The sequence below is a fragment of the Corythoichthys intestinalis genome, chromosome 5 (assembly GCF_030265065.1).
Source record: "Corythoichthys intestinalis isolate RoL2023-P3 chromosome 5, ASM3026506v1, whole genome shotgun sequence".
Taxonomy (NCBI): domain Eukaryota; kingdom Metazoa; phylum Chordata; class Actinopteri; order Syngnathiformes; family Syngnathidae; genus Corythoichthys; species Corythoichthys intestinalis.
Window position 1 is genome coordinate 49,305,376 of NC_080399.1, and position 21,766 is coordinate 49,327,141.

At 40.1% G+C, this 21,766-nt stretch overlaps 1 protein-coding gene across 2 annotated transcripts in view; it reads left to right on the plus strand.

Moving 5' to 3' along the window:
* The window catches only part of LOC130915860 (uncharacterized), a 486,296-nt gene that overhangs the window by 400,662 nt on the left and 63,868 nt on the right, over window positions 1-21,766 (plus strand). For both annotated transcript variants that reach the window (XM_057836021.1, XM_057836022.1), the window contains one exon: window positions 8,759-8,944. The gene's annotated coding sequence lies outside the window, so the exon portion shown is untranslated. The remainder of the gene's footprint in view (window positions 1-8,758; window positions 8,945-21,766) is intronic.

The window sequence follows — 21,766 nt, forward strand, 5'->3', positions numbered from 1 at the left end:
TTTAGGTCTGACAGATTTTTACACACTCAGTTTGGGTGCAAAATTGATCTCAGTGTTTCCTCCTCAGCTTGCCTGCTTACTGTTGTTACAATATGCACACAACTAGTCAGATGCTTTGAAAAATAGTGTATCATAAACATTGAAGCCATGCTTGTTTCTTTCATATATCATTGTGTGTCAATATTTAGATTTTGATTTTTTTTTTTCTTTTAACAAAACAACCACATACTATATTTTAAATACAGTGCGTTTTTTTTTTCTTTTTTCTTTTTTTCTTTTTAATAAGAAAATGGGGTTCCGATTGTTGGGAGGAAATTTGACATGATACAGAAAAACAAATCAATTTTCTATTCCGCACCCACAAATGAGTAAAAATCTTCTGTCAGACCTAAAATAACAAATTTGATATTCCTCTGTGTAATAAAATGTGAACCTAGTTTCTTTCATGGACAGGAAAGAAAACAAAATCACTTCAATTGCTGGGGAAAAAAGTAAATAAATATGTTGTGTTGCTCAAAACAGTGCCCATTTGCACCAGAGTCAGCAAAATGAGAACGAAAGCTACACTCTGCACGTAATGTCTTCAAAGGCAAAAAAAGAAAAAAAGAAGTTATGCCTATACATTCCAATCACCTGATCAGCTTCAATTTTGGAACTCTTCATCTCTAACCTGCCTTTTGTCAATAAGTAAAAGACTTTTGCAGTCATAAAAAAAAAAAAAAAGTCTTATTGCTATCAAGATGCATTAAAGCTGGGAAATTTTAGCATTTTCTCCAACGTATTCATGATAAATTTGACAGAGAATATAGAATGCTGTAGACAATACCTATTTGTTTTTCTAATGAATATTATTTGTCAGGGAAAGCGGGCAGATGAGCGGTGTGGACCCAAAAGCAGGGAAACAAATCCAAGGCAAGGCAAGGAGGCAAGGCAGTGAACTCAAAAATTGGTTTAATGATAATTAACAAAAGCTCAAAGTATCAACAAAAGGCCAGGGGATCAAATAAAAGGCATCAAAACTCACTAAAACAGGAAACGCAGGAACACCAGGGCTTCAGAAGTAGATATGGACCACAGTGGGATAGACATGGAAAATGAAAGAAACTGGGAGCTTATATACACACACAGACAAGGGGTAACGAGACAACGAGGAACAGGTGAGCGACACAGGAGGATGCAGATTGGAGGATACACTAGGAGCAGGGACAACAGTGCGGTGTGGTGGTTTTTATCGGTCAATATCTTGTTCACCTGCCTAATCTTGTTTGTACTCGTGTTGCTGCATCCAGTTCTTAGTTACGATATAGTTGCACGGGGCTTATTGATTGTGCCGGAAGCATGAAAGTGAAACACTCAATTCACAATGAGAAAAAAAAAGAAAACAAACAAAATGTAGTGAAGTAAAAGTAAGAAGTACCACTTCATATTTGCATTTAAGTAAAGTATAAATACACAAAAATGTACTCAAGTACAGTAGGGCTGCAGCTTTCAAATATTTTAGTAATGAAGTATTTTACTGAAATTTTTTTTTAGGTAAAGAGCAATTATAAATATACATGAGAAAACCAGACATTTCTCTAATAGTGAACCATTTTTAGACAATCAATGTCTTTATTTTAGATGTACATTGATGAAAACAGCCAACAATTACATCTCAGATCTGACTGAAAAAAAACAACAAATTCACTGCTTTCACTCAGAAAAAAAACTTAAGATCTTATAAAAAAAAAAAAAAAAATCGTATTTCTTACCTAAAAATGTCATTACTCTAGATAACACACCTCACTTAAGTTCAGTGTTTTTCCCATGTATTTCAGTTGAATTTCCATTTGTGTCCAGCTAATGTTAAGTTTTAAGTTAGTCTAAATCATGGGTGTCCAAACTACTCCACATAGGGCCGCAGTGGGTGCTGGATTTCATTCCTACACAACAAGATGACATCTTTTCACCAATCTGGTGTCTCACAAGTGTAATCAGTTGCTTGCAATCAGGTGCTGCTTGTTTTAGCACAAACACCATTGGTTAAACTCTCTGGGCTCGATTGGTAGGAACAAAAACCAGGACCCACAGCGGCCCTTTGGGACAGGTTTGGACACCCATGGTCTAAATTGTAAGTCCTGATAGGATTTTCACTTTACTGCACTGTGTTTTTACAGATTAAATAAAGCCTGTATGAAAGACACTTTAGCCACGCATCGACAGTAGTCATAATTAATCAAAACCTACCCACCCGCACGGCTAATAATCTTATTTATTAGCGCTACATTAACTTAATTTTAAGTTTCAAGTATCGCTCCTCCGCTCTCGGAGTAAACAGGGTGCCTTCGGTGGAGCTGCAGCTGCAGCATTGAAGACGTGCTGTAGTGTTATGCAAGCGCTGTGAATACATGTGAATACATGAAACAGTGTTCACCTATGTTTCCAGCTCAAAATGCTCCCACACTATAAACATTTTTTGCTTTTTCTTGGTGCTTTTCTCTTATCTTTCAGCGGCGTCTTCGTCGTTACCTCTATATTCATTCATGGTTGAAATCAAATTACATCCGCCGCCTCTGTCCTCTTCCTGTACGCACGTAACGCCAACGCATTTGTGCCGCATTATTTATTTTATTTTTATTTATTTATTTATTTTCCCTTCAGGCATGACAAATCCAGACAAACATACAGCATTTATATGTGTTTACAATTAATTCAACCCGAAAAGAAAAGGACTGACGGGAGAAGCCGAAGCTTATTGAAACCCGTCCCCAGTATACCATATAGGATGCAGAAAATATCGAATATCAATTTTTGACATTCAGATTTCGTAGTGATTACAAGTTTTTTTGTTTGTTTGTTTGTTTGTTTGTTTGTTTGTTTGTTTTTATAAAATAACCATCCCCTCTGATTGTTCATTTTCCCAATAGTCCATTGTCGATCGTTGCAATGTGCTCGTTATGTTGATTAGATCCAGTAGTTTAGTTCATAATTCAGCTGTTAGATTATTCAATTGATTTGATCCAGATTAAAAGTAGTCCAGGCAAAACCTAATGTTTAGAGCTGTCAAAAAGAAACGATTCCTCGAGGCGGAGAAAATTCCTCGATCAATTTTTAAAATCGTATAACTCCACTTATTCGAGTAATCGTTTCCGCTCCTAAGTACAGTAACAAACTACTTCGCCATTGGAAACCAAAGTACCTGGAGAAAATACATGCAGGCATGTGGGGAACATGGGAGCTCTACACAGGAAGACCGAAGCCCGGGATTGAACCTTTGATCTTAGAACTGTGAGACGACGTACTAACCAATAATTCACCGTGATGCCGGATATACAGTATTTCTTCTTTGTTTTAGAGTCGCTTTGCTTGGACTGAATTAAGTATACATTTATGGATTCGTTTTATGTAGAGGCAGAATAACAAAAAATAATGAAAGCTGTCATCCTGAATACATGTTGCAGTAGTACAGTACAGTATGTGTTCTGCTGTAAACCGACTGCCTAAAATAAATGATGACTCGTCCTTTAAAAAGAAACTCTGCCACTCCCCCAATATAACTGAGTTACAGTAATCTTAGCTTTGAAAACAAAAGCACAAAGATTCATTATCCCCAAAACAGAACAGTCTCACCAAGAAGTTGCGTAAAACGTTTACTGCCAAACCTCTCCATCTGTATAAACCTACTATATGGTGTACTGTATTTTACAGCTCATCCCAGCTCCTTGTGGCAGAGTGAGATATTACACCCTTTCAGCGAAATTTACCTGGATCATGAATCCCAATTTTAGTTCTACTGTAATAATTTGTAACTCGCAGCCTTTCATTACTGCTTTCTTTTGCAATTGATACAGTAGTGGCAATTTGTGTCTGCATACAAGAGAAGACAATAAGCAGTGTTTTCAGATGTTAGACGTCCTTTTTTCCACACACCTCAGAAGACTCCAAACATTGCTATTTTGGGGGTGGGGGATTTGATTGTGAAAGTGAGATAAAATTAGTTCTCTTCTCTGTCATCCATACCGTGCACATTTATGCAAGTGTGTCAAAGCCCGGTACAGCTTTTCACAACCTACAATGAAGGCAGACCATAACCTTAAGTACTGCTTTGTGGAACTGTGTAAATTTGACACCTTTATGCCACAGAGAGGGTCTGTGTAGGTGTTAATGCTAGAGTGGGAAAACGCCAGAAATCTGTGTTCCTTCTATTCCTCATCCATTACTCCAAAATATTTACTTTAGTTTTAAGTAATCTCAAGGTGATTTCAAATTGTTGATCAATGTTACTGCAACACTAACGGAGTCAGTAATATTAATATTATTCCTTCAGATCATATTTTAGCGGTCAAGAAAATATGAGGGAATGTTATTTTTTAAGTAATACAGGTGGAATCCTCCAGAAAAAGTACTTCAAGCAGGGACACTGGCAGTATAGTTGATATAACGATACACTGTGGTCGCATTGCTTTCAAATTGTCTGTGAGATCATGGCCCGTCCAGGCTATGTTGTGCACTGAAGCATGACCTAACTGCAATAGAGCTCCCGCAGATTCTTTGGGCAATCTCTACTTAAGGCAAAAGTTTTGTGTTTTAGGTCCAGAGCCTGCTGTGCATTTCTCGTACTAACATCATTGTGGGTTTTTTTTTTTTTTTTAAACTCTTTTAAGAAGCCAATTCCCTCTCATTTTTAATCTCTTTTTTTGGGGGGGGCAGAACTTACCTCAGATGACTGTACCCTACATCTCTTAATTATAGACAGTAAACAATAATAGTGTCTTTCAGAGAGAATTTACTTTAGTTTAAAGAAATGTGCGTGCAATGAGACTGAGGAGCAGTGTCTCAGTCTAAAGATGGTCAAATAAGAAAAAGCCATCCTCAATTGTTGCATGGATGACACGATAACAGTTTAAAGGGAGAGTTCAGAAATTTTGACATCTGGCTTAACCTTCGAATTAGCAAGGGTTTAATTAGCCGGTGGAGTTGATTTCAACAAATTCTGTGTAGTTTGTTAGTTATTTGTTAGTTTCAGGGCTCCGGAGTGGCTAAGCTAGCGCGAGACAATTGGGCATGCCAGTAAAAAAACAACATATGCACACATGAAAATCATTGATGTTTTCTGGATAAAGTTATTAAAACGTACCATTGCATGTCAATAATTGCAATATGGACAGCAACATTTGTAATCTAGAAACTCTGCAGAGCAGCAGGGTAGAGTGATATCACATCAATTTTTTTCACCGCTGAATTTTTATGTCGTAGCCTCCAGCAAGTAACCAGTTTATATTGTTCCTCGTTCTCCATAGTTAATTTGTGGAAACTCTCCTGTCTCTTTCCACACCCTCTAAATCCACATTTCACCATGTTGCCGGCCGTCAGTTAACTCAGCAGACTGATGCTGCATTCGAGGAAGGTGAGAAGTCAGAGTTTCCAACCTCCAATCTGGAAAAATATCATCAGAACGCCTCCAATATTTGATCGCTTACTAGAAGGCAGGTTTGTTGGAGGTCCAAATGTCTTTTGATGGCCAAAATAAAAAACGACTTGTCGCAATCAGCCATATCTGCTGTTCACATTCGCTTGGAACGCTTTGAGGTCATAACTTCTACCCTTCTAGCGGTTGAAGTCCGACTTTCCACCTTCCTCAAAAGCACGAGTAGCCGAAGCACTCCTCTCTGTTGTGGTTGTATTTCACATCTTAAAAAAAAAAATAAAAAAAAAAAAACAGTCCTGCAGAATGACATTAATTACGGCAGTTTTTTTGTGACATTGTTTTGGCCGCATGGGTGTTCTGGAACAATGATCTGCATTCTAACTTCATTGGACTATATTGGATCTGTTCGTATATTGTTATCGTTTTTGCTACGTTGGCCCCATTGACTCGCGCTAGCTTAGCCACTCCGGAGCCCTGACTTTAACAAATAACTTACAAGCTGCACGGAATTTGTTGAAATCAACTCCACCAACTAATTACCGTATTGGCCCGAATATAAGACAGTGTTTTTTGCATTGAAATAAGATTGAAAAAGAGGGGGTCGTCTTACATTCGCGGTCTAGACATTATACCCATTCACGACGCTAGATGACGCCAGATATCATTGAAGCGATGTTCTGTTATGTCAGATCTCAGCTACTCTCCCAATTCACGACGCTAGATGGCGCCAGATATCATTGAAGCGATATTCTGTCATGACAGATCTCAGCTACTAGTTTAATCAGTTTGCATTATTTTATTGCAATGTTTTTTCCTTATTCAGAATTTTTTAAGACTACAGTTACAGTTAGACTTCACTTTGATAGTTAATGCAGTTATTGCACTTTTGCTGTTTTATCACAATAGATTCGTTTATTTACATTTCAAAAACCAGAAGCCATTCATTTACGAATGTGATTGCACTTTAGTTTACATATTTAAATGTCAGATATTAAGATTTTAATGAGGCAAAATAACAATTGTGTTCTTCCACTTGAAAATATTAGAGAGGCCTGTAATTGTCAACATGGGTAAACCTCAACCATGAGAGACAGAATGAAGGGGGGAAAAAAACAGAAAATCACATTGTTTGATTTTTAAAGAATTTATTTGCAAATCATGGTGGAAAAGTATTTGGTCAATACCAAAAGTTCATCTCAATACTTTGTTATGTACCCTTTGTTGGCAATAACGATGGCCAAACGTTTTCTGTAACTCTTCACAAGCTTTTCGCACACTGTTGCTGGTATTTTGGCCCATTCCTCCATGCAGTTCTCCTCTAGAGCAGTGATGTTTTGGGGCTGTCGTTGGGCAACACAGACTTTGAACTCCCTCCTCACCCCGTGGCATCAAAATGATAACAACAGCGGTGAGCAAAAATCCCAGAACCACACGGGGGTACCTATTGAATGACCTACAGAGAGCTGGGACCACAGTAACAAAGGCCAGTACCACAATGCTGTGTACAACCAGTAATACAATGCGCCGCCAGGGACTCAAATCCTGCACTGCCAGACGTGTCCCCCTGCTGAAGAAACTACACGTCCAGGCCCGTCTGCGGTTCGCTAGAGAGCATTAGGATGATCCAGAAGAGGATTGGTAGAATGTGTTATGGTCAGATGAAACCAAAATAGAACTTTTTGGTAGAAACACAAGTTCTCGTGTTTGGAAGAAAAAGAATGCTGAATTGCACCCTACCCACTGTGAAGCATGGGGTGGAAACATCATGCTTTGGGGTTGTTTTTCTGCAAAGGGACCAGGACGACTGATCTGTGTAAAGGAAAGAATGAATGGGGCCATGTATCGAGAGATTTTGAGAGAAAATCTCCTTCCATCAGCAAGGGAATTGAAGATGAGACGTGGCTGGGTCTTTCAGCATGACAATGAGCCCAAACACACAGTCAGGGCAACAAAGTGGCTTCGTAAGAAGCATTTCAAGGTCCTGGAGTGGCCTAGCCAGTCTCCAGATCTCAACCCCATAGAAAATCTGTGGATGGAGTTGAAAGTACGTGTTGCCCAATGACAGCCCCAAAACATCACTGCTCTAGAGGACATCTGCATGGAGAAATGGGCCAAAATACCAGCAACAGTGTGTGAAAAGCTTGTGAAGAGTTACAGAAAACGTTTGACCTCCATTATTGCCAACAAAGGGTACATGACAAATTATTGAGATGAACTTTTGGTATTGACCAAATACTTATTTTCCACCATGATTTGCAAATACATTCTTTAAAAATCAAACAATGTGATTTTCTGTTTTTTTTTTTCCACATTCTATCTCTCATGAGTGAGGTTTACCCATGTTGACAATTGCAGGTCTCTCTAATATTTTCAAGTGGGAGAACTTGCACAATTAGTGGTTGACTAAATACTTAAATTTGCCCCACTGTATATTGTTATAATTATTTGTTTCAGATGTACTGTAATTATTTTCTGTATAAAAATTAATTTGGTGTTCAAAAAGTTTTTTCCAAACTTGAGTCTTGAAAAAGAGGGGGTCGTCTTATAATCAGGGCCGTCTTATATTCGGGCCAATACGGTAAACCCCCACTAACTTGAAGATTAAGCCTAATGTCAAAAATTCTGAACTTTAAGGCTAAAAGGGTTTATTGACATTAGCACACAGAAATAGACATTGCGCCATTTTGGTGTGATCTTGCTCAAAGTCTTAATTAGAAAAGTCAACACATTGCCTGGTCCTTAATGTGTCTTTTCTGGCCTCGACTGTCAAACTGATCAACCATTTTTGCTCCATGTGTCCCAGTGAAAGTGTCTGTGCTTTTCTTTCCGTCTTCCCGTCTGTCTGTGTCAGCCCCCCTCACCCCCCACGCTTAAGTGAATCCCCACAGCCTCACGATCTTCACTTGATCCAAATTTTAATTCTAGTCCTTCTGTTTTTGTTCTTGGTGCTCATTTAATAGCCCAACCGCACAGACACATGCACGCCATCCAATCGTGTTTGTGAGCTCTTCAGCTATGAAGCTGCGACACTTCTGACACAGTGTTCTCATGTAAACTTTCAAAACAAATAAGAGTTTGTGGATTCGAGGAGTATGCCATCTTTCTGTCCTTCCAGCTCCCTCCTCATCTTTCTGTCCCCTCTCTGTGTGCACGGCACAGTACTGACTGGTGTCAGGCTGAGAGGTTTTCTTTGGCAGTCTGCTTCCCCCTTGGCTGGGACAGGCCGTTTGCTACTGGCTGCGAGTTGAGAAGGGAAGCGAGGAGCTAGCAGGGAGGGAGAGAGGGGAGGATACTAGAAGGGTGGAGGCGTGGTCTCCAGCTGGTAATGAAGTCTTCTCTTTTCATCCTCAGAAGGCAGAGTGCTAGTGGACGGGCCTGGGATCTGCGCAGCTCCTCTGCTTTCTGCTGAGTGACACTCTGCTCAGCGCTGCCTGCACGTCTCAGCGCCCGTCTCCACAACTGAGTGATAAGCAGAAGCCGAGACGCTGCTCGTCATGTGGCTTTTCCTCGTACGCTCTCCACGTCAGAACTCTTGAGGTAAGCATTCCCTCTGCTCCTGGTCTTACTGCTCTCCTATTCTGTCTGTGTGTGTTGATTGTTGTGGTGGAGGGTTGGAGTGTCAAGTGGGCTGTCCACTCCAGATCCCTCCCACTTTTTGCAGGCATGCACGTGCGTGTGTTTATGATACCACACACTTCGTATGATAGAGCTGACTTGCTGCATCACACACTTTGACACTTTGCCTTCTCATTTAGGTATATACTGATGACTCACATCATTTATGCAAGGAAGCGTACCTTGTAGAAGTGCGGAATAGGTGGATTACTACTCACCAGAATTGAATTGCGTTTAACATTTTTGGTTGGGTTTACACAGTGCTGTGTCACTCCTTCTGTGTTTACATCAGTGCACTAGTGGTTTATGTTAAGGCAGATAGATGCAACTGGCTTTGAGGATCAACTCTATAAATAAAATATACAGGAGACAGTCTCTGCTCGTCTGCGGCCCTGTGACACCAGGCTTTGATGTGATTTCCGTGGATGTGTCCTCCTCCCTGCGGGCCAATCCAGATCCGGTCTGCGACAAACTCGCTTTCATCCACATTCTCCTGGAAATCCATCCATCTGTAGGCTTTCACTTGTCTCCTTCCTCCTAGTTTTTCACTGGGTGCGCTTACAATCCAATCACCCCTCAGTCAGTCAGGTCTTGATCTTCCCATCAACACCACCTCTATTCTTATGACAATATTCCCGTTTCACCCTCCATTTGCACTGGTCTGAAACAACTTATAGGGAACGAATCTTTCCAATACCTCTCCTGGAAAAAAAGATCTCTAAGTGACTTTCCATTAGTTTTTGCTGGGCCATGAGAATTATGGTTTCCCAAATGAATAGTGTACAGGAGCCCAGCTTAATTGAAAAAACACAAGCACGGTCTGCCATGGTGGAGACGGTCCTTGTGTCACTGTTGAGCTGTGTGAATGTATTTTCCAGAACTGGCAAAGAGAAGTGAGAGAGAGGAGGAAAGTGCAGAGCATGAGATAAAGGCAAGGCAGAAGAGAAGTCCAAGTTAAAAGGGTTATTCATTTATTTTACTATACTTCAGTGAGTGTGTTGATATTTAATCCTCCGCTCTGACAGTGTATAAAAGTTAGTCTGAATGGCAGAAAGAGGTCATGAAACAGTTGCCTGGTCATTAAACCTCAAAGAACAACATTACCCACAGCAAAACCTACTTGATTACGGTCCAGTAAACAGCAGCTTCTCTCTCGTGCTCCTCCCAACAGGCACTCATCATATTTAACCATCCTTGGAGCAGTAAGAGGTTATTTTAATCGGACCACCAAGGAGTCTGTAGAAGAATTCTTTAGGTGTTACAGTATTGTATAAACAGGACCAGACGTTTTCAATCAATCGTCAATCATTACTTGTGTCATTATCGCTGTTTCGTTCTCGCCCCCTGCACGCTCTCAGCTCTGATTCTGCCACAAATTCATATGGTGATGATTGAGGCTCTGTCACTGGCTTCAAATGGCACATTTGTTACACACATGTTTGCCAGCATCATGTGTTGCCAGGGCTTTTTTGCCTGCAAGGGAAAGCATCTCTTGTTGACTTCCCCGCTGGGTGGTTCAGTTGTTTGTCAGTGCACCGTGACTCCTGACCTCGCTACCACCTCTAGCTGTCTTACTGCCTGTTAATGTAACCTTAGACTCACTTAAAGCCCCACCACCCCCGATCTTAAACCATGGCTCGTGTGCCAGATTTTGTAGAGATCAACACTTGCAACGCTGGGATTTGGGTAAAGCCTATCATCTACTGTGCAGTTTAATCAATAGGAATTTCCACAGAGCTTTTGGAATGGGAAAGACTGGGGATCAGACAATTCACTGGAAGATGAGACAATGTGTAGAGGCTGCAGTTGAAAACAGACAATCCCAGGGTGCCATTCTGTTTATTATGAATACACCTTTTTTCATTTCATCCATAACAAAATTCATCATATATTGTATAGTACTGTAGCTGTGAATGTTCTCTGTAAGAGTCATTTTAGTTAATTTTATCAGCATCTCACTGGATGCAGGCCAGACTGGTACCTTGGGTTACATGACAGCATGATGTTATTCAGCCCTTCATTTCTACAGGGTGACCCAAAAAAAAGTTTACACTCAGTTGACTGCTTGTTTAAAAGCCATTTAAACATATCTAAATAGGTTGTCATGCTTAAGTGATTCATTAAGGGGGGTGGTGTGGCTCAGTGGTAGAGTAGTTGTCCCCCAACTCAGGGGTTGTGGGTTCGATTCTCCGCCCTGATGAACTCGCCTAAGTGTCCTTGAGCAAGACACTGAACCCCACGTTGCTCCTGGTGCTGCGTCACCAGTAGGTGGATGGCGAGATAGTGTAAAGCGCTTTGAGCGCCTTGAAAGGTGGAAAAGCGCTATATAAGTATAACACCATTTACCATTTACCATTAAGGTCACTCAATGCAGCTGGTAATCCCTCGTCTCTACAATTCCTGTGCTTCTGCTGAAAATGAAGAAAACTTTAGCTGTACCTGAATTGCTGCGTGCCGGTCTGACACCTACTGAGATTGCAGCAAATCTGAGAATATCCAGATGTGCAGTCTACAAAGTTAAAAAGAAGCTGAAAGATACTGGAACAGCCTCACGAAAACCTGGGTCTGGAAAACCCGATCTGTGCGGACCAAAAAGTTGATTGACAAGGTGATATGTGGCCACCCCAGAGTCCAGATCTCAATCCCCTGGATTATAGCATATGGGCAACTGTGGAGGACAGTGCCTGTAAGAAGCCACAAACTTCTGTGGCAGCCTTGGAGAGGTCCATTGTTAGATCTTGGGAAAAGATGACAGCATCCTACATAAAGAAGCGTTCCGCAGGCGCCTGGAGGCTGTTGTGACACTTAAGGGAGGACACACTGAAAAATAGTGTACTGTACATGTTCTTTACAATAATGTATAATGTGTGATTCAATTCTAATTCTAAGCTGAATAACCATGGCATTTAAGTTGTATTATGGCAGTGTAAACTTTTTTTTGGGTCACCCTGTATCTGGAGTAGTCAAATCAAGTAGCTTCTAGCTTCTAATGCTTTTGATCCAATGCTGAGAGTGACAGGCATTCCATGAATGTGATCTCATCTGAAGTTCAAGAACTTTTGCCTAGTAGCAATCAATATAATTGCTGTTGTTTCATTAAAAAAAAAAAAAAAAAAAAAAAAAAAAACTTTTTGGACAGTATTGCCATTAAAATAGCAATGTTGTAGTTTGCGTTTTCTAGAATGAGGTACGAATTTAATTCGCTCCAGGACCTAGTTTGTTTGTAAGTCGAAAAGTCGAAATGGTCATATGTCGAGCTGGATTTTCCCATACGAATACATCATAATTTGATTAATTTGTTCCACAGCCCAAAAATTTACATTAAATCCTTAAAAAAACTGCTGGTACAATTACAAAAAGCAGTTATACATAGCAAGACAAACAAGTTATAAATACAAATCGGAATAATAATAAAATAATAATGATAATGTAATGAATCAGGTTTGAATGTGGCGGTTGTGTTTTGCATGCTGTTCCTGAATGCAACGTGTGACTGACGACAGAGTGAGAGAGGTGCGGGAGAGTCTTTGCTTTCTCATGTTATGTTGTTGGTGTCTGCTACGGTACAAGTTCTGAAATAAATGACTATAAACCTGACGAAGCTGTGTTAGGGTGTGCGACGAGAGGGGATCCAAATGCAGACAAGCAGGGGTTGTGGCGAATAATAGTTTATTGGCGAGCACAAACAATAATGTGGCGGGCATAAGTCGTTCTGCTCGGGGTAGCTGAGCCGAAGGCAGGCGTGGAATACGACAGGGGCGCGCAAAGTCAGAACTTGGTAAACAGACTAGTTGATCGGGCGACGAGGTGGTGGCGTCCACTGGCTTATGAAGATGGCTGATTGTCATTGCCAGCAGCTGTGGCCGCTCCACCCGTCTGGCGTCCAACCTGCAAATCAATAAAAGAGGGAGGGTCCGAGAACCTAACAAGCTGGCGATCATCCTAATGCTTCACCTGTGGCTCTTACACCCGCCAGGTTTCCCCCGAGGTCCTAGCGCCGTTGCTATTACATAACGAAACTTTGATTTGTCTGCGAGCCAGATGCTGCCATCAAAAGAGCCATATCTGGCTCGCGAGCCATAGGTTCCCGACCCCTGACCTACACTAACCTTCTTGAGACCCATGTTGATTTGTCTCACAAGAAAATCAGCAGTGCGTCTGTCTTGCAGGCAAAACAAAGAATCTGCGACACTGTCATAAATCGCTGTATTTCGAGCATGTCGTCATATGTCAAGACAAATGATGAGTCAAATTTTACGTCGGATGTCGAAAGGATCGTTTGTCGATGCGATTGTATGTCGAGGTTCCACTGTATTTGACCACTGTACATTTCGTTTCATAGCTAATTTGATTTGTCAGTCATGCGACAACCACACACCAATAGTATCTTAGCCCTGATAGATTTGCTACGTTTATCCGATTGTTAGATCAAAGAATTCCAGAAAAATGTATCTGCATTGTTTTTGTACATACATGTAGTCCCCGGGTTACGACGTACGTGACTTATATGATTTCGACGTTACGATGTTGTCCGCCATTTTTTCTCCTGTGTTTTTCATTTTTTGTTTGTTTTTTTAAGTCTCATAAACAGTACCTAGTTCCCGTTGCCGTTCTTCATGTCAGGATCCCTATCCTTCCCCAGCAGCGCGCCGCCATTCTGTAGTTCATTTCGGCTGGGAGATCTGCGACTCCCTTGTTCTCATGCTGCTGCTGCTGCTTCTCCCCCAGCGCCTACTCCTCTTGCGAGTCCCGATCCATTTTTTTGAGTTTGGACGGTGGGCTCGAGTTGAGAGAGGGGACTATGGCAACCTGAGAGGCCGTGATATCCCTATTTTCTGGCCTCCCTACTCTTTTTACAGCGCCGTTTTCTTTCAAAGGCGACTTTTTCGCGAGTAAAGTCCAAATAGTCATTGAATATAACGGCATTTAACACAAGGTACCTCAAAGTATCCTATTTTTCACTTTATTTTATTAATATGAGGTATATTATATATTTTTCTAGATAGTTATTTTGAGATTTAGGGGGGTGTTTAGGGGAACTTAAAGGGTTGATTACGATTTACGCTGAAATTTGGGTTACATCACCAGCGTAGGAACGGAACTCCTTTGTAACCCAGGGACTACCTGTGTCGTAAAATTTTGAATTGTTTGATCCTTTACGTCAGAGGTGTCAAACATACAGCCTGCAAACCTGAACCGACCTCCCCAGGGGGTCCAATACAGCCCAAGGCATTCATACAGTGACATATTTTGTAGGTTTTCTGTAGAAGCAGCACCTGTATGGATCTGATTGTAAAATTTGTCCTTAGGTGGCTTACTGGCTTCATTTGCAAATGTTCAGTTAAAAATGAGTTTGTGAAGTTGCATGCTTATTAAAAACTTGTTTGTGTCTGAGAATCTAGTGGTACTTGTCGCTGTCTACAATGCCATCGCCACGGAGTAGATGTTCGATGAAATGGGTGGATTGCATCAGGCAGTGGATCAGACAGGCATCAAATGGTGACTGACAAATCATGCGAAAGATTCGCTTTGCCGGTTTCTGACAGACAAATGCTGAAAGTCACATTAGTTTGATGTATAAACTAACTTGATGCATGCTTGATGTAGATGTGTGGGAATTGTTTGTGCAGACTAATGCTTACATCATGTTCATTCATTGTTTCTCACATTATGCCATCTTTAAATGGCTGCTGGATGACTTTTAGCAGCTAAAATTCATCTGAGATGGGCTCAAATCTAGTCAGGAAAAGCAGTACAGAAAATTGAAGAACGGATAATTCAAGTTTCTCATTTGCATATAGCTGGAAATATTTGTGTCCCTGTTATACATAGCAAATACTTATATTTTGCTTTCGTTCTTTTAGTTTTACTCTGTTAACTGGCTTGATGCCAAGATTGTAAATTAAAGCTGCAAGCTATCCTGGGGAAATATTTTGGAAATATTTTGTATTGTAGAATGCTATTTAAAAAAAAAAAAAAAAAAAAAAGTGAATCCCTGTTTCAAGAGTGAGGTAAGCCTTTACACTAGTTGAAACTATGAAAAATACATTTTCCCCAGATGACAGTCATCAGATGTAAGTATTGATCTCCCCTTTTTTTGTCCATTTTGACACATATTATATATTTACAAATTTATAGGGCGGCTGCGGTGCAGTTGGTAGCTTGAGTTGTCCTAGGACCGAAGAGTCATAGGTTCAATTCCCGGCTATGACTGCCTACTGTCGAAGTGCCCTTGGGCAAGGCACTGAACCCTAATTTTCCCGAAAGGGGTTGGCAGCACCTTGCATGTCAGCACCATCATTGTTGTGTGAATGTGTGCTAATGTAAAGCACTTTGGGCATTGTAACAATGTAGATAAATAAGCTATATAAGTATCCATACCAAATTTATTATCTAAATTTACCATATTTACAAAGCAGAAGGGACAGCTGCACTTTAATTCTAAAATGTTCCCGTTGTAGTATGCAGGGGTTCGATGAATCAAATTGTGGGGTTCAAGATTCGAAGATGGATGCGGAAATGTATGAGATCATTTGCACATCATATATTGTTTTATGGGGATAAACTGATGTGATGACGAACTGATGAAGTTCTTGTATAATTGTAGTCCACTGTGATCTGTAAATTGCACATATGTAGATGTGAACACTAATTCATTGTACTGTTAAAATTTCATTTATCTGTTGTTGTTTGTTTTATGGATTTTAAAATATATTTGAACAAGGTAATCTTGGTAAAATAATTATTTGTGGATATTGGCATTATTATTTGTTCAGTGGTGCAACTACATATGCAGGCATGAAAATCTCTCACCTTTCGGCGAAATTCGCCGTTTTGAAGTCAAAAAGGATGACCTACGTGAATCGTGTAGATCCGAGGAGAAAAATTTTTAAGGGGGGGGGGGGGTCGTTTGTAGGCATGTGCCAGTTACCTTCACGGATTACCATGCTATGAAAATGTCGCGGTTACAAAACCACTAAAATTTTCCGTCATACAGTAGTACGTATTCGTTATTTTTCATGTGTCGAAAATGCAGCCAGAATTAGCTTGGCGCGGCAGCGCTTACCCCTTCCCCTGTTTGATGCTGCGTGTGTCAGTGACGCTATTCCAGCAAACCCAAAAACAAGCACTCCAAACGCAAGGCGTAAATTCTTCAATTTATTGATCTCTCAAATCGTGGTAACTGAAATATACCAAATGAATACATTTAAAACGTTGTACACTCGTATTTTTCCACATGTGAGTAGCTTCAACAGTTTAGCTTCATGAAAAAGCTCGTCAAAAACAAAACACACATTTTCCTTTCAAATTCAATACACAAAGTTACTAAAAACTTTCAAAGACGAATGATAGGCAAGGCTTAGCTAGGACAGCAACTTCATTGAGGTTAATCACAGTCGCTGAGAGAGAAACAAGTTTGTATGCGGGGAGGAAAAAAAAAAAAAAAAAAGCGTCAAAGATCGCTAATTGCGACAGATGATCTTGTACTAAGCACAAATTCACATTCGCTGGAGGAGGTAAAGTATCACTCCCAATTGTTTTTAGATGAATGCATTTGCCAGCATATTGAATTTAGTGAGTAATGGTTTTCGTTTTCATATTTTGTGGTATGACAAAGTTACTGCCGTTCGTTGCAGCTTGCGTTGAACACTGCCGGAGCATCCGGTGAAAAAATAGCTCCCGTTAAGGTAGCGTCAAGCTTGTGTATTTAACGGTAATATAAAAGCAGTGTTGTCAATAACGCGGTATCGTAATGCGTAACTAATCTGATTACTTTCTTTCAGTAAAGAACAATCGAACGCGTTCATTTTTCTAAATCAGTAATCTGAGTAAAATTACTTTCCTTGATGCCTGTGCGTTACTATTTTGTTATTGCCCCATAATGTGTGTAGAATGAAGAATACTGTAGTCATGGGAGTGACATCACATGTCACATTTTTTAATCGGGGATGGAACAAAAAGGGTCTCGTGTATTACCATGATGCGTGAGCGCTGGGAGTTTGCGGCCAAAACAACATAGCCTTGCTACCTCGCCAGGATGCAATGAAATAGGCAGGAGATGTGCTACAAACGGCTGCATTTGCACACTGGAAACACAGCCATTACTTCACATTTTTGTCCAGTAAAGATAACAAAAATATCCCCGTGTGCTGCAAACTTTGCGCTGGCTCAAAAAGACTGTCCACCGCTATAAGCATCCAATTCAAGCACCACTTGGAATTACAGCACAACAGGTAACACGACAGCCAGGACTTTTTGATACTGCTCGTGCTCAATCCTCGGTTCAAGCTCAGTTGTTGTTGAGGGTTTTGAAAGCTTAGGTTTAAAGAAATTCTAAATATCCATCTTGCCTTCTCAGCTGTAGTTTTGGCTAAGCAATGCAAACGGCTGTCTCTAAGGTTCTATAGTCACATGATCTGTTCGAAAAATAATTTGGACCCATAATGAAATACTTTGAAGGATTCCTGTTCATTTTATTCATTTGCGTTGTTTGTTTTATTGCTCTAAAACTTTTATAGACAACATTTTAAGGGCCATATTCAATGGTCTTTATTTTAAAGGGGAAGTTCAGAATTTTTTACATTAGGCTTAATCTTTGAGTTAGCCGGGGTTTAATTAGTCGTTGGAAATGATTTGAACAAATTCTGTGCAGTTTGACAGTTATTTGTTAGTTTCAGGGCTCCGGAGTGGCTAAGCTAGCGCGAGTCAATGGTGGTTGAAATCAACTCCTTCAACTAATTAAACCCCCGTTAACTCGAATATTAAGCCTTATGTGAAAAATTAAAATGGTCAAATTCGCCACATGTAGGACGTTTTGCCGACGGTGGACATTTTGGCAGAACGCCGGAACATATTTCCTCCACACCTTTCTCACCTTTTTAACCCCTGACCCATTTTCATGCCTGCATATGAAGTTAATTCGTTCCAGGACCTTGATCCAAGTCGAAATGGTCGTATGTCGAGCAGGATTTTCCCATAAGAATACATTATAATTCCATTAATTTGTTCCACAGCCCGAAAACCTGCACGAGCACTTCTTTAAGAAATACTGCTGTTACTATTGCAAATACCAATTACAAAGAGCAAAACAAAGAAATTATAAATAAAAATTGGAATAATACTATAATAATAATTCCTGTAATAATCTAACGAATCCGATTCTAATGTGGCGGATGTGTTTTGAGTACTGTACCTGAACACGTGGCTGACGTGACAGTGAGATAGAGGTGTGCGGTAGAGATTTTAGTTACACTTTTAATGTCGTTTTGTTTTTGGCGTATACTGCGGGGTACAGAAGGCATGTTGTGCTGCACAAGTTCTGAAATAAATGATTAAAAACCTGACGAAGCTAGCAACTTCCTTGCCGATGTTACCACAATTATACAGTAATTTTCACCTTAACTAATAAAGAAATAGGAGATATTCTACGGCCGTATTGTCGAGCCAGTTCACGGACGCGCATATATCCATTTTAATTTCAATGGTAAGCCTCACCTTTTTCCTTTTTTCACCACCTGCACTAACATTCTTAGAACCCATGTTGATTTCTCACCAGAAAATCTGCCTTGCGTTCGTCTCACGGGAAAACAAAGAAACTGCGGCACTGTCATAAATCATCGTATTTTGAGCCTGTCGTCAGATGTGGAAACAAACGGCGAGTCAAATTGTACGTCGGATGTCGAAAAGATTGCGTGTCAAAGCAATCGTATGTCGAGGTACCACTGTACTTTGTTTTGCAAAATGGGTTGGGAACATCATATATGAGTTTTCAGATATTATCGGTATATATACAGTATATTTACATAGCTATACTGTATATCGGTTTGATATCGGACTTTTTTAGTTGGACAATATCGGGATATTAGTTAAATAGTCATTATCGGTATTATAGTTTAGTATATATATATATATATATATATATATATATATATATATATATATATATATATATATATATATATATATATATATATATATATATATATAATTTCAAGGCGTTTATATATATTAGCCTTTTTAAAAGTATATAATCCATGACCCTGACTACAATTGGAATCTATTTCATTTTAAGACATGAAGGAGGCACCGTGATTGATTTTGCACTGACTCAATTCCAATTGCAAGCGTAGACACTCAAAAGTAAAATCATCTGTTTTTTATTACAAAATGCTTTTATCATCCGTTTCACAATTCAAATACTTTATTCTGGTCTATCTTTGACCTATGGATTATAATAATTTTACAAAACTGGAATGACACTGCTGATGGCCGAAAAGATAAAATCCATCTTTGTGTTCCGAATGATTTCAAAGACATACTGTATGTATTTCCACGAACTCTAAACTGTACCTTTCCTGTTGGTGTTAGTGCTATTGGAAGTTGATATTATGAAAGCTGAGCACTTCGAACCTAGTGCTGATTTAAAACACATGAGTTGCGTAGAGATGAGGAGAATCTATCAGCTTCCATCATTGAATTCCCTTAGCCAACCTCCTCCTTTTCCTCCCTATCTGTGTCCACCCTTCAAACACATTCAGCATATTTTCCATCCTACCAAATATGACTCACACACCTTCAATCTAAACGGCCTCTTGAGACCTCCACACACATTCCGTCACTGGAGCAAACGGATGCGTAGGTGTACAAGTAGATGCTTGTGTGTATCTGTTGACCGATTTGCATCCTTGGCAAAGAATATGTGTGTCACAGTATGTGATAATCTGGCTGTCTGTTACAATGGTCATGTGTTCATTAGATGCTTTATCCAAAGCAGAAAATTGGCCTGAATCTTTGCCTTGCTGCTGTACTCCCGCTCCTGCCTGACTGCAGACCCAGCAGCTCTGATTGATTCTGACAGTGACAACAAGAACAGGCTGCTAGCAAAGGCCTCAGGAGGACCTCCCCCTGTAGCCACACCGAAAGTTAGACTAAAGCCAAATAAAATAATGGAACTCTCTACCCCCCTCGAAACTTCCTTGGAAATGTTCAAGCCTAGTGATACAGTGTAAGTGAAGCATTAACAGCACACACGCAGTCCCTTCTTTGGTTTATTTAGCATTAAATTGTCTCGCTGGACTTGTGGACTAGACTAAATGGATTTGCCAAGCCACTGAAGCAACCTCTCCAGATACACTGAGTTGATCAGGCCTTTAGCAGGAGAGGGGTAAGGAGAGTCACCAGTAAATTATAGGTCAGACTTGGCCTGGGTCCTGGAGCTAAAAGAGTTTAAGGGCTGCTTTCCCTTTTTCAAGACTTCCGCATTCCTACTTTTCCCCTCTCACTCCTGCCGTTTTACTCCAGATGTGGCAATGTTGGGACACATTTGTTTTGGGCTCATGGACCTGTGCAGGCTGACGTCATGCTCCATTTGAAGGGAAAGCCTTGAGAATTGACTGGGAAGAAAGGAAGGTGCGCTATGATCTCACATTTCAAAGCTTAGGTTAAGGACTCCTGATGATTTTTATTTATACACTAGCACCTTGTATGTCATGGACGAATAATGACATTCATCTGAAAATGTGTGTTATGGGGATGACCATAAGTCAACGGGCATTAGCAGTCCAACAATTTGATGACAACTGATTATCAAATGAATTGACAGCTATTTTGATAACACTGGTCTACAAAATATCTGCTACAGAGATAAAAATGGCTAAGAAAAAAATAATGAAAAAAAAAAAATCAAGAAAGAAAATGGAGGGCGTATTCACACCTGCCCTGTTTGGTCCGGACCAAATCAAAAAAGCTTGTGGTGCGCACATTTTGGGCTGGTGTGAATACAAACCAGCGAACTCTGGTGGGAACCATACAGCCAGTCCAAGACCTCGCCGGAGAGGTGGTCTCAGTTCGCTTCCAAGCGGACCATGGGGCGGTTTGCTATACGTGTGAAAGCAACCGCACTATTGTCTGGACTATAGCTGAAATCACGTACCTTTTTGGACGTAACAGGCTTCCGTAGCCAGGAAATGTTTTGTTTAGCATCACAGTCTGTGGTAAGCAGTACATCAGCTAATATGAGTCTGAGTTTAACGTGGAGACATGAGGAGCGGAATGTCTACTGTACTTGTAAAACGTGGCATCAAAGGCCTCTGATTCTCCAAATTTCCAACAAATTCTTGTAATTGGATAAAACAAATCATTATAAGTACGTTTGCAGTACTCGGGAGCGCTGTGATTGTTTACTTATTTATTTTAGCTAGGGCTGTCAAAATGATCGCGTTAACGGGCGGTAATTAATTTTTTTAAATTAATCACGTTAAAATATTTGACGCAATTAACGCACATGTCCCGCTCAGACAGATTTAAATGACAGTAGAGTGAAATGCCCACTTGTTAATTGTGTTTTATGGAGTTTTGCCGCCCTCTGCTGGCGCTTTGGTGAGACTGATTTTATAGGCTTCAGCACCCATGAGCATTGTGTAAGTAATTATTGACATCAACAATGGCGGGCTGCTAGTTTATTTTTTGATTGAAAATTTTACAAATTTTATTAAAACGAAAACATTAAGAGGGGTTTTAATATAAAATTTCTATAACTTGTACTAACATTTATCTTTTAAGAACTACAAGTCTTTCTATCCATGGATCGCTTTAACAGAATGTTAGTAATGTTAATGCCATCTTGTTGATTGTTATATACAGTGGGTATTTGATACACTGCCAATGTATCAAATACTTGTTCTCCCCACTGTATATTGTTGTATATATTGTTATAATAAACAAATACAGTCCTTATGTACCGTA